Source organism: Tribolium madens, unplaced genomic scaffold (genome assembly GCF_015345945.1).
Source record: "Tribolium madens isolate multiple individuals breed KSU strain unplaced genomic scaffold, Tmad_KSU_1.1 Scaffold_3;HRSCAF=73;Tcas5.2_LG2, whole genome shotgun sequence".
Taxonomy (NCBI): domain Eukaryota; kingdom Metazoa; phylum Arthropoda; class Insecta; order Coleoptera; family Tenebrionidae; genus Tribolium; species Tribolium madens.
The window spans coordinates 12272827-12278760 of record NW_025401006.1 but is presented as its reverse complement, the minus strand read 5'-3'; the positions used below and the strand labels follow the sequence as shown (position 1 = coordinate 12278760).

General features: G+C 30.2%; 1 protein-coding gene across 2 annotated transcripts in view; it reads right to left on the bottom strand.

Moving 5' to 3' along the window:
- LOC123008027 (ecdysone-induced protein 74EF) overlaps positions 1-5934 on the bottom strand; it is a 176644-nt gene that overhangs the window by 165989 nt on the left and 4721 nt on the right. The window contains exon 1 of one of the 2 annotated variants that reach the window (XM_044403596.1): positions 4513-4535. The exons of the other annotated variant lie outside the window; for it this stretch is intronic. The gene's annotated coding sequence lies outside the window, so the exon portion shown is untranslated. Of the gene's footprint in view, positions 1-4512; positions 4536-5934 lie in introns of those variants that run through there. 2 annotated transcript variants of the gene reach the window in all.

The following is a 5934-nucleotide window of genomic DNA, read 5'->3' as shown; positions in this document are numbered from 1 at the left end:
TAATGTTGAAGTTTTGAAGATTCAGGAATTTTTCTCACTTTCACAAATTATAAACTATAAGATTCCTAAATTCAAACATTTTATTCTCTTTTATAATTTATTTTTTAAACTGCAATGTTTTAAGTTCTAAAATTTTAAGACTCAAAATATTCGATTCTAAAGATGCAGAATTTTGAGAAATTAGTTTCCAAATTTACCACCTTCTAAAAGTCTAATATGCAGAAAAATTTTGAAGATTTTAAAAATGTGATAAAAAACCTTAACTTTGTAGAATTCTAAAAATTCTGAAGATTTGATGATCGTGAATCTCGAAGATTCTAAAATTTTATAGATTTGTTGCACTACAACAATACGAAATTCTTTGAAAATCCTGAAAATATCTGAAAAAATTTTCAGTYGCCTATAATTCGTCCCTTATGCGCCTGAAGTAGCTTATTTTTTTTCCAAAATGGGGTGCATTTGTTAGATATGATGATAAACCCTAGTAAAATGGCAATGGATGTTAGAAATGATAATAATTGAGCAGAAACGCAATGAAAAGCAAACAAATGTTAAGATAATTGGGGTATTTGTTTCAGAACGATATAAAATCTCAATTGCTTTTGGCCTCTGGCTAAATTTGCCTCATATCATTTTGTGGTCAAGGTGCAGTTGAGCTGCTCCTAGTCCTGCACTCCTGCTACTTTTGCATCGGATGCATTCTGATGCGGCGAGATATGTTGGGCGCGGCTAGATGAGATCATCGAGGCTGTGAGATCCTGCTGCACACACATACATGCAGCAGGTAGGCAGGCGAGCTTACGGCGATGCCTCTGAATATAATGAGTAATTGTGCAGGTGATGGCGGCCCCGCACGGCCTGCACAATGCACGCCAATGCGGCCAATGACCGGACACACAGCTTTGCAGGATTCCCTCGACCTCGCCATCGCCATCCAGACTCACTTCTTATTCCGTTTCTTGCGCTACCGACAGCCACGCTCCGGTAGGTCGTCCTGCAGGTCCTTGATGACAACCGAGATGAGGCGTTGCGAATTCTGGATTTCTAAAGAGTTATTTTTATCCTTTGATCGCATTCTTGTGTCAATGCAGCTRCGAGGATTAGAATCGAACGGAAAGCATTTTTCGTTGGATTTCCTGACAGGAATGGATTAATCCTCGATGCTATTTATCTAGCCATTATGTCGCTTCAAGTGCCGTTTTAACACCTGAGAAAAGCAGGCGAGAAGAATGGATAATGACTACCTTCTAGGCCTATCAACGTAAAAAGTAAATCATAACACAAACGGATGCAAAAACATGATTTTGATTTATAAATAACGATTCTATTACTTAGAAAAAAATAGAATTGTTATTTAGTTGATAATTTACAGGGCGAAATTAATTTGACACACGACGCGCAACGGGGTGAGTTAATTAATTAATTAACAAATCAGCACTGTAACACACCAATTTTTTTGTGCTTATTTTTAGAATGTATTTTTATACAAATTTTTTATTCTTTTTCCAGATTTTAGTATCTAGAAATAAATGTTTTAATTTGAGAATCATATACAGTGTGTTCCGTTTTTATTTTTACAAATTTGAACAGGTAGAAGAATATTCAATTTTAAGACAAAAGTGTCCTATAAATATGTATCAAAAAATGTTTTGTAAAGGAGCTACACCCTCTGAAAGGGGTGCGTATTTTAATGGGGTTGTATCGAAAAACGCAAAATACCTCTTTTTGTGAAAAACTATGGAATTTAGAATTTTGTTGTTGAAAGTGGCAAGAAATTTCAGCCAAAATAGTTAGAGTACTATTTATCCTAACCCACAGTTTAAAAAATATACCATTTTCAACTTAATTTGCTAATTTTTTGGCCCATTTGGGTGAAATGTTACTTGAAAAAGGCAAAAACAATGTCGTTTTCGATACCTAATTTAGCTATTTTAGCAAAATTTTGCGAAAAAAATCAGTTTTGGTTCGAAAATGTTTTTATTCGCTTGAAAATAGAGGGAAATAAAATAATTTTTTGCCTAATTAGTTTTTGGGCATGTTTTGATAAAAAACAATTAAGATTTTTTACTCACAAATGGCAAAAAACACCATTTTTATCTAATTAGAAAATCTCAAAACAAAAAGTCAAAAATAATGTTATTTGGGCATTTTTTTCCTAAAATTTTTCAAAAAAAAACAGTGTTTTTAATTAAAAAACATGTTAAATGCTTAAACGTGATTTTGTGGCCTATTTTAGCAACATTTTTTAGTTCAAAAATGTATTTAACTGCTTAAGAAAGCAAAAATAGCATAATTTTTATCAATTTTTCAAGTGGTTCGGAAAAAATTTTGCAAAAAAATTGCATTTCTGGCTGAAGAACTTTCTTAAACGCATGAGAAAGTAAAAAATATGATATTTTCGATTTAATTATTCGTGATTTTATTTTAAAAACATACTAAAACATTTAAAAAAGCAAAAATAGTATGATTTTCGACCAAACTTGACCATTTTTTTTCGGTAAAAAACACCACAAAACATAAATATTAGAAAGATTTTACTCAAAAAGGGTAAATTATATCGAAAAAAACGCAAGAGACCTCTTTTTAGTAAAAAAACCTATGGAATTTAGAATTTTGTTGTTGTTATAGTACTTTCTATCCTAAACCCTCCAGTTTAGGACGCCCCTGATCAAAAATTTCGACATAAAGGTAATCAACTGTACCAAATTTTGTACTTTTATCTAAAATGGTTTATGAAATATTACACAAAATCCATTAAAACATACACCCCTTTCAGGGAGTGTAGCTCGCTTACATAGTATTTTTCAAGAATGGTTCATATTAATCTTTTATCTTAAAATTGAATATTCTATCTCCTGTTTAATTTTGTAACAATAAAAATGGAACACCCTGTATATAATATTAGTACTGTAGAATTTTATAGTTTTAAACTTTAGGAAATGAGAGAAAATTCCTGAATCATCAAATCTTCAACATTGTATAAATAAAATTAAAACACTACAATTTTCTGAGTTCCTTTAATCTTTAGAATTGTGTAAACTGAAATTAAAATTTTTGATTCTCTTCATTATGAGAATCGTAAGATCTTCACGTTTATTTAAAATTCTAACATGGAATTTGATAAATTTGAAAAGTGGATCTTTAAATTTCAGAGTATTTAGAATCTTAGAATGTTAAAAGAATTTCATTTATTTTATTCCCGAGGGGATATACTCGTAGTASCATATTATTAGTCAAAAACGGGGGTTAAAGCGTCACTTTAGTCCCTATTGAGCGAAAATAAATATTCTCGACTTGTTTCATAGTTATTTATGTATCACGGGAATAAACAACTATTTTGTACGTAATTTTCGTTTGAAGGATTATTGATGTCTATTCCAGAGATGCATAGACTAAATTAATAATAACAAAAAAAAATAAACAAATAATAGAAAAAAGAAGAAGCATTGAGTATTAGAAGTAAAATATATAAGAGCAAAAATTATAAGTAATTCTAAGAAATGAAAAGTTTAAAAAATTACATAAAACGCAATTTTAAGATGTGTCCTAATGTTAATACCAAAATATTATTAATGTACATACCATAAATACACAAAAAATGAAAACTAAAGTCATTAAAAAAGCTTCTAGTTTAGGAAATAGTAAATTTTTAACTAATTTTCCCAGTCATGAACAATTGATAAAATTGTTCAGTTAGTAAAGGTAATGAAAAAATCCTGAGTTCCTGAAAATCCTGAAATTCAGTGGGTGCATGGGAGAAAAAATCAATTAATTTTTCAGTTTTTCAGACATATTTGTCATGTCATTTGTCATGTGTTTTTTACTTAACTTTAATATACGACTTATAGAGATTAGAACCATTTTCATCTCATCGGAGAACTCCTTACACAATACAAGATTTTCTACTTAAAATCAGTAACTGAACAATCTTGTCGATATTTTCTAAATGGGAAAATTAATACCAAAAAAAAATTACTAGCTCCTGGATTATAAAGAAATTGTTTCTTATGGTGGCAGAATGACCATTTAATACTTTTATTATCAAAAATGCGATGTCAGTGCTTGGAAGATTTTTTTTTGTAATAAGATAGATAATAATAAAAATCTAAACGGATTTAGATAATCTGTAATTTAATTGATAACCCAAGTCTGTATCAAAGCTATTAGACATGAAAAGTAGTGGAAATTACAATTGTGGTAACATTTAATAAGTAACTATTAATTACAAGTAATTAATTACTTGTAAATTAATAAAAAGTCGATTTTTGTTTTAAAATACACCGCATCGGTTATATTATTAGTCCTAAGATAGTAGTTAAATTTAATTACTGTTCTCATATAATAATTAGAAGTTTATATGACCGCGACATTCCAGATGAATATAAGTGGTTATTATAACGTAAGGAAGGTAATGTGGTTGGAACATTTTCGTATCTATTTCATTTTCCACAATGTGAAAACCGTTTCATGGAATTTTTTGAAAAACGTTATTAAATTCTTAATTTAACTCACCCCATGGTGTGCAAGCAACACCCACTTGCATTATCCAAAGTACCTGCAACATTAATTATCAATGCACTTTGCTACTATCTATTGAGGTTTACAGCGCTATAAAGAGAACCGCCAATATAAATCGAAAATAAAAGTGGTCGTTAAAATGCAGTAATGATAATAATAATTACTAGATGGAAACATTATACATAACTAAAGGTGAATCCCTGCTAGCCAACGAAAGGCATGCGAAAATTTATAGATAGGTAGTTTTGAGCCAAGCTGTACTGGAATTAGTGTCGGTGGAAATTAACTATCGTTACCAGAGGTACTAAAACCTGTTGTTTCCTATGCTTCAGGTCTCGATTTAATTAACCTAATACTCGATAATGGTGGCCATCACATTGTAAGGATTGGCATTTTGCTCTATTGCGTGCTTTCCAACCTTTATGCTGAAACGAACATTGCACATGATTCAAATAACGGAAACAAAAACGAAACTACAACATGATTACAAGCCTTAATGGCAAATTGTTTCTAAGCACAAGAACTTTTCAACAAGCCCAACACAAAATGTAAAAAAATGTGAAACTTTCCGTTTCCTAAAAAAATGGGTGATTTTCTAGTCAAAATAAGAAAAAAAGTTCCTATGGTGTCCCAGTGAGTTGAAAAAGTCCATTAAATGGTAAAATTTAAAAAAAATTTATAGGACACTAATAGATACTAATCTAGTGCATTACCTAAAATTATTTTCAACCATACAGCATGTCCCAAAAATAAGTTATGATACAAACTTGTGTTTTTTTAAATGAATGATGAATATTTTCGATCATTTCTGAAACCTGAATCGTGGTTTTAACAGGGGAAGCCGTTAACTCTGGAGTTGTACAAATTTTTGGAATTCAGTCGAAATTTATTAGAATTTTGTTGGAATTATCAGAGATCATTTTTTTGAAAATTACAATAAATTTCCTAGAACTGTAGGAATTATTTGGAATTACAGTATTTTCAGTACCCGGAACGTATTTTCGTCCATAACTCCGGAACTATTAACACCTTTAATTTTCCATCTTACAAAAAATATTCATAGGCCTATGACGCGTAGTTACCAGAAAAAAACAGATATGCAAAAAACTACAAAAAAAGTCAAAAACCATATTTCTCGAAATTTGAAAGAAATTTTTTGCAAAAATTGGGAGATTCACAAACAAATTTGAAAAAGCTGTCGGAATCTGCCTTAAATTATACAGGGTGTCCCAGTGAGTTGAAAAAGTCCATTAGTGACCTTTAAATGGTAAAATTAAAAAAAATATATAGGACATTGATAGATACTAATCTAGTCTATCGCCTAAAATTATTTTCAACTATACAGCGTGTTTCAAAAATAAGTTACAAAACAAACTTTTTTTTTAATGAAACACCATATGTTTCTTAGATTTTTAT